The 7,850-nt window shown below is 40.0% G+C and overlaps 1 pseudogene; it reads left to right on the top strand.

Annotated features, from left to right (window-relative positions):
- The first annotated feature begins 4,242 nt into the window (after positions 1–4,242).
- Positions 4,243–4,740, top strand: LOC103256069 (annotated as a pseudogene).
- Positions 4,741–7,850: the final 3,110 nt, after the last annotated feature.

Genomic DNA, 7,850 nt, shown 5'->3' with positions numbered 1-7,850 from the left:
TAGCAGCTCTTAGAGGCCATTGGCAGTTCTTTGCCTCCTACGTGAGCTTCTTTAACATGGCCAATTACATTTTCAAGCCAACAAGCAGACCTCTGGAGTGAGTTTCCTAGCAAGATAGAATCTTGTATAACATTAAGTAATTAGAGAATCACGTCCCATAACCTTTGCTATATTCTATTGATTAGAGCCAGAGGAATTGCACAGAGGCATGAACTTCAGGTGACAAGGATTCTGTGGGGTCACCTTAGACACTATCTACCACAATTAGTAACTGACTCTTAATGTAACTGAGATGTTTTCTTGACCTTCCAAGTTTTTCAAGATTTAGTGAATAAAAATTACTTATAAAACTTTAGGTTTTTTTTAGAATTGGTGTATGCTATTCAATATGAAATCATAGTATATTTTATCAAATCATATAATGAAATATAAACTATAATTACAATCATACTGATCTTATTTCATATTATTAGATGTTTAGTATTTTCTATCTCTTTTAAAAATATATATATACACTAGCTAGAGGACAGATTATTTTTAATAGCACTATTTGCATTTCTTTTTTTATACATAGATTTTTTTAAAAGCTTGATTATAATGTCTAACAAAATTAATGGTGTAAGTTTTAAGTTTATATATGATTCTTAATTATTTAATCCCAAAGGCTGAACACCAGCATCTGAGCATATTTTTGTTATACTGTCTTTCTCATAAATAAATAATACTTTAAGCTACAAACTATGTTGCCTCATTATAAATGAAGTGATGAGAAAGAGCATTTTGATTTATTATCTTTTTATAACTTGTTATAACATTGATAAATTAATTGTTAGATCCACATCATTTAAGTCTTGACTACTTTTAGTTATCTGTCTTATAAAATGTGTTCCATAACCTTTTTTCAACAGTTTTTTAATACTATTCTTTGAAGTGCACAACACATATATTTAAATTGAAAAATGAGGTCAGACTGTTTCTGATCGACAGTGAGTCTGATTGAGGATGATGGGACCAACAAAGATGACTGGTTCGCGAGTCAGACTCCTCCACTACCTGAATAAAGACAATTGTCAGTGCCATGATTTACCACAATGGTGTGATAAGATAAAAGCACCTTAGAAAACATATCGGATTGGCAAAGGTATAGGAAATAAACAATATTTCAAGTTTCCCACTTCCCTCTGGTTATATTGAGTTAATCAAGATATTTCAAAGTAAAAGAGCAATAAGTATAATAAATGATCACTTAAATCTCAGTAAAGTCTTTTTGTTATATTTCCCAGATAGTTGAGAAAATCAATGCCTTGAGGTGACTGGGCAACAAATCATTTTGCAGGTCATGTGGTTTCCAATTTATTTCTTTCATTGATTTGAAGAACGACCTAGTTAAATTGCCAGGCAATAGACGAGTTTAAATAATTATCATTATTTTTGGCACATAATTCAGAAGGAGTTCAAAGGAGTAAATGAAATCATTAATACATAACTCCTTCCATTTTTCTCTACTTGTTTATATGAATTATATTTTTAGCACTTACAGAAATATGGAAAGAGTTATGGAAAATTATTGAAAAACATTATGGAACACATAAGATAGATTACCAAAAGCAGTCAAGATTTAAATGATGTAGATCTAACATAGTTTCTGTAAAAATGAAAAAAAATAAAAGAATTAACACAAAATTCTGCCTCATTCCAGTGGTAATAATTGTTTACAGATACATAAACTATTTGGGGGGACATGGTGCAGAGAGAATCAGTCATTTCATTAGGAATTGAATTTCCAATAAAATTTTACAGCTTATCTTTACAAATTATTTATCAGAACTTATCATCTTTGTGATGTTTTGATTGTGTACTAGTAATGGTTAAAGCAACCCAATCCTAAAGGAAAATTTGTTAGCTCTCAAGTCTTAGGCTATTGTCAAGACTTTTAAAATTTGACTTTCTAAACTTCTTTTTGCAGAGAAGTAGGATGGATTAAACAGGAAAGGACTTTCATACTTAAAAGTGTATTACATGAGGGTTAAATTCTATAGAAGAATTAAAATGAAAATATGAGCTTGAGGAGGAAAAAACATACAAAGATGCCTACCATTTTAAAAGAACTTGTTCATGAATATGTAGAGACACGGTTGTGGATGTCAAATCATAATAGTATTTAGATTCCACTCGACACTTTGAAAAGAGTGATGGAATAGTTTTATTTTAGAATGTTCATAATTATAAAATGTCAAACATTACACCTTTTGTAATTATTTTAACTTAAGATTAAAAACTTTAGATGCTAAATTTAAAATGTGTTAGGTGACTCCGTTTTTTCAAATTAATTTTGAAGGTTTTTTTAACTTTCCCCAATCCCCAGAAGGCCTCTTTTGGCACCTTGATGGGATCACTGACACCAACCTGGATTAGATGAGCCCAAGCCAGTTTTCTCTCTGTTAATAGGGGAAATGGGGAGGATGTCGGAGGCCAGGGCAGCATCCGCTCCCTTCCTGATCTCTAGTGACTCATGTGCTCACCTGCAAGAGCAGAACCAGGTCCCAGAAAAACTGGCCTCCTGGGCAAGTACCAAAACCTCGGACAAGGCAGAGCAAAGATAGACCCACTTACTAAAACCTGGGCCAAAGGTGGGGATTTTGTTTAAGAGACCATGAAAGAAGACAGGCTCAGTGACTAAGCCTGTAATCCCGCGCCTTTGGGAGGCTGAGGTGAGTGGATTATCTGAGCCCACGGGTTTGAGACCCGCCTGGGCAGCGAGACCTCATCTCTACAATAAATAAAATAAAAAAAAAATCAGACAGGTGTGGTAGCGCGCACCTGTATTTCCGGCACTTGGAAGGCTGAGGCGAAAGGATCGCCAGAGCCCAGTAGGTCGAGGCTGTGGTGGTCGGGAGAGGCCACTGTACTCCAGTCTGGGAGACAGAGTGAGACTCCAACTGAAAAAAAAAAGAGAGACCATGAAAGGGATTTATTACAAGAACTAGAGCTATAAGATCAAAACAAGGTGACTTAATGCAACAGCCAAGATGAGTGCCTGGGGTTCCTGGAATTCCACCTGGCAAAGAACAGGATTTTCCTCAGCACCTGGGGAAGCAGAAAGCCTGCAGACAAGGCTGAGAGATCCTGATCTCACTAAATGGTCTGAAGGAATTCAAACCCAAGACCTCCCTATTCTGAGGCCTCCTGTTGAATTGTCTCCTATAAAGATATGTACAAGTCTCAACCCTCAATTCCGCTATTTGGAAATAGGGTCTTTGTAGACACCTAGACACACTTAGAGGGAAGACAGTCACTTGCAGACAGAGGCAGAAGTGGCGTGACACAGCTACAAACCATGGAATGCCAAGGACTGCAGCAAATACCCGAGGCCAGAAGAGGCCTAGAAAGTCTCCTCTATAAAAGCTGCCGGGGGATCATGGCCCTACCAGCCCCTTGATTTCAGACTTCTAGCATCCATAACTGTGAGGGAATTAATTTCTATTTCTTTTTCGAGTCGGGGTCTCACTCTGCCGCCCAGGCTGGAATGCAGTGGCACGACCATGATTCACTGCAGCCTCAACCTCCTGAATTCAGGCAATCCTTCTGCCTCAGTCTCCTGAGTAGCTGGGATTACAAGTGTATGCCACCATTTTTTGTAGATATTTTTTGATGAGAGGTCTCACTATGGTGACCAGGCTGGTCTTAAACTCGTGGACTCAAGCAATCCTCCTGCTTCGGCCTCCCAATGTGCTGCGATTACAAGCGTGAGCTACCATGGCCAGCTATTAGTTTGTGATATTTTTTTAGGGCAGCCCTAAGGCTGAGAAACTAACATACCCACCTATTGAGAGGTTGTAAGAAATCTCGGAGAATCGGCCACTTACCTACTGTTTGATTTTATACAAGTTACTAACCTTTCTAAAACTCAATTCAGCTAAACAAACATTTATTTCCTGCTTACTTAGTGCCTGTCATTGCATATTATACTTTTGCATGTTTTTCATAATAGTGAAAAAGACAGACACAGTCAGCTCCTTACTTACTCCATGAAGCTCTCAGTCTAGAGAGAAAAAGGTTGAATGTTAAACAAGAAATAAAGAGTATGACTTTATGTCCTTTCAATTGCATGCTGGGTCATTATTTAACAGGTCTTCTGCTCAAGAATTGTTTGATTCTGGTTTAACTGGATCCCAGCAGCAACTGCAGCACCATCCTGTTCTCTGGCTCTCCTCGCCATCTCTCCTCTTCGCTTCCGGAAACATGGCCTCTGGTGTGGCTGTCTCTGATGGTGTCATCAAGGTGTTCAATGACGTGAGGTGCGTGAATCTTCAACAACAGAGGAGGTGAAGAAGTGCAAGAAGGTGGTGCTCTTCTGCTTGAGTAAGGACAAGAAGAGCATCATCCTGGAGGAGGGCAAGGAGATCCTGGTAGGTGATGTGTGCCAGACTGTCGATGATCCCTATCCACCTTAGTCAAGATGCTGCCAGTAAAGGACTGATGCTATGCCCTCTATGAGGCAACCTATAAGACCAAGAAGAGCAAGAAGGAGGACATGGTGTTTATCTTCTGGGCTCCTGTGTATACACCCCATAAGAGCAAAATGATTTATGCCAGCTCCAAGGACGACATTAAGAAGAAGCTGACAGGGATCAAGCATGAATTACAAGCAAACTGCTACAGGAGGTCAAGGACCACTGCACCCTGGCAGAGAAGCTGGGGGGCAGTGCCATCATCTCTCTGGAAAGCAAGTCTTTGTGAGTCCCTCTGGCCCCCTGCCTGGAGCATCTGGCAGCCCCAGACCTCCCCTGGGGGGTTGCAGGCTGACATCATCCTGCCAGACTGGAGGATCCTAGCAGGGGGAAGGCAATCCCTTCACCCCAGTTGCCAAACAGCCCCTCCACCTCCTGGATTTTTCTCTTCCCTCCATCCCTGGTTCTGGCCTTCCCAAACTGTTTTTGATCTTGATTCCTCTTGGATTGAAGCAGACCAAGTTCCCCCAGGACCCCCGGTTTGAGGGGTCCTGTATTTTTTTTTTTAACAAAACCCCTGTTCCTCCCCTGTTCCTTCCTGTGCTGCCAACTTCTAGCTGCCCAGTGACTCTGTGCTTGTCTGTTTAGTTCTATGCGGGGTGGTTCCTCTCCCTTTTCCCTTGATCATAGCCACTCATAGAAATATGACCAGTAAAGGGATCTTTGATTTTTTTTTAAAAAGACAATTTAAGAAAAAAGAATTGTTTGATTCCCTAGAGAATGTGCCTTTGTCTGACTTTGCTATTTGCTATTAGATCAGAGCCCCAATATGAAATTAAATGTCAGTTTGTAGATTTCTGCCACTGGAAAATATAAAACCAAAGGGTAAAATTTTATTATCAGCAGGACACTAATGTTCTTTTATTTTTATAAATTTTCTTTCCTGATGGGCTACATAAGCCCCTGATCCCCAAATGTTGGGTACCAGCTTTGCCATCTTGCTAGTTTCTTCATTCATGAGTTAAATAAAATTTTTTGATATGTTCATTCTATTTTTGTATGAGTCATGTTTTTAACTTTTTGAAAACTGTACTTTAACTTAGAGCTGTTGTCAAGCTTAAGTGACAGGATATAAAAACTACTACTATTGTTGCTGGGATATGGTGGGTGTTGAATGAATGTTCTCCCTTAGCTGCTTCTAAGCCTGGAAGATTCCAGAGAAGCAACCTCTTAGAGACTCGCTTCCCTGAGGAGGGACCAGTATGCCCCAAAGCAGCTGAAAGGTGTTCCTCATTCTTTTCTTTATGCTCTTCCTCTTCTTCTTGTCCTCTTTATTCTTACCTGTTATAAGAGCAGACATCTTAACTCGAGAATCACTCATGGTCCAGCCAACCACCCTCATAGCTTCTTTTTGGATTTTTGTAGTGTCCCCTTAATTTGAGAAAGTTGTCTTTTATTTAAGATTCTTTTTCTTAATCTCTTAGGCATGGCTTTGTTTAAAGTTACAGGGCAAGATGTATGTTAAATCCAGAACTGTTGGTAATTTTGAAGACAAGTTTTGCTGCAGGGCAAAAGTAGTAAAAATCTGAGCAAGATTTCTCCAAGTTAAGAAAAATTAATGCAGAAACGGCACTCTTGATTTCTAAGATACAGGAGAATTATAAGTACTTTCAGGAAAACTAAGGCACTCTCAACCTCACAGGACACCATCCTCTCCGAGCTTGTAAAGAAAGTGTAGTAACTTTTTTTTTATTGGTGCCCTTTTTCAGAAGTGAATATGACCGAAAACAGTGATAAATTCAAGCATTCACAGCCCAGCATAATAAGCACAACATATGGTCTCTGTTCAAATTGGGGTAGCTAGGGAGAAGAATAGAAAGAAGCAGCCGACCTAAGAAACTAGAACCTGTAGAACTTTCTAACTTTGAAGTTAAGAACCAGGGCCAGGTGTTCAGGAAGAGCTGGAAGTAATTTGGGGTAAGAAGATAACATAGACACTATGCCAGGCAGGTTTGTTTCGTTTGTTTATCTAACATTTGCACAGAGGGAAACTTTTACTTCTTTCATAATTTAGTAATGTATGTTTTCTAAGTGCTGTTTTGTTTTTGCTTTTGTTTTTAAGAGATGACGTCTCACTCTATTGCCCAGACCGGAGTACAGAGGTACAATCACAGCTCACTACAGCCTCAAACTCTGGGGCTCAAGCAATCCTCCTGTCTCAGCCTACTGAGTAGCTGAGACTAAGGCACATGCCACAACATCCAGCTTACTTTTTATTCCTTTGTAGAGATGGGGTATTGCTATGTTGCCCAGGCTGGTCCCAAACTCTTGGCCTCAAGAGATCCTGCTGTTTTGGGCTCCCAAAGTGCTTGGATTACAGGCATGAGTCCCCATGCCTAGATCTTTAAATGATTTTTGAAGTAAAATTTACAGTGCCATATCTATTATGGCTATGACATATTATACCTATGTATATATTAGAGATAGGAAATATCTTGCTTAATTTTTTCTCTTTATGTTCCTCCGTACATTATTCTGTCCTTGAAATAATAATTTTAAAAATAGATGTATTCTATTACTAAGACCTTAAATGGAGATGTGTATCTGAATTCCACCCATGAGAAAACTGGACTGTGGTAACTGCTGCCACCTTGTGGGCTAGTGAAATTCAAGATTCTGTTACCTGCCTAAACTTAGCACCCCCTCATTCAAGCATTTTTGTATTCATTCCACATTTATTCTGGGCCAGGCCCTGTCTAGGCTCTGGGAATATAAGACAAGTAAGACACGGTCTGTGTCCTCAAGGTATGTAGTGTTGCCATCCAGACACAATGCATTGTTAAAATATTGTCACAGAAGAGAGTGTTCTTGTTGGGTTGAGACAGTGGAAGAACCCAAACAACTCTCTGGAAGCAGCATGGTCTCTGGATATGGATTTAGATTATCCACAATCATGGCTAACCTCGCTGACTTCACTCTGTGTGACTTTCTGTTGTGAAAATAGTTTCCTGGGCAGGATTTTTCTGCCCATTCCGGCTGGTTCTTTTCCACTAACAGGAAAGAGAAGGATTGACACAGCACCCTATAAGGCGTGTGGACTGCCTCTCATCTGCCCTTCCAGACCCACTCTCCACCCCCCTTCTTCCTGCTCTGTGCCTTAGCAGGCCAACCAGTGTGGACTGCCTCTACCCTTCTCTCGAACACAGACTTCCAATTCTGTTAAGACAAGATGGGAGTGGGGGTGGGTAGGCATGAGTAGGAGATCTACAAGAGAAAAGAGAATTAGGTCCTAATATTCATGCTGAGTCCCTTCCATCCAGTCATCAGAGGCTTCCTGCCTCTCTCAATAAGCCTTGGTGCATCTTGCCATCTCAGACCCAGAGGCGGTAACTGCCAGGC

The sequence above is a fragment of the Carlito syrichta genome, unplaced genomic scaffold, assembly GCF_000164805.1.
Source record: "Carlito syrichta isolate Samal-C Ts95f unplaced genomic scaffold, Tarsius_syrichta-2.0.1 Scaffold288891, whole genome shotgun sequence".
NCBI lineage: Eukaryota > Metazoa > Chordata > Mammalia > Primates > Tarsiidae > Carlito > Carlito syrichta.
Note: the sequence above shows the minus strand (reverse complement) of the source record. Positions and strands in the feature narration are given on the sequence as shown.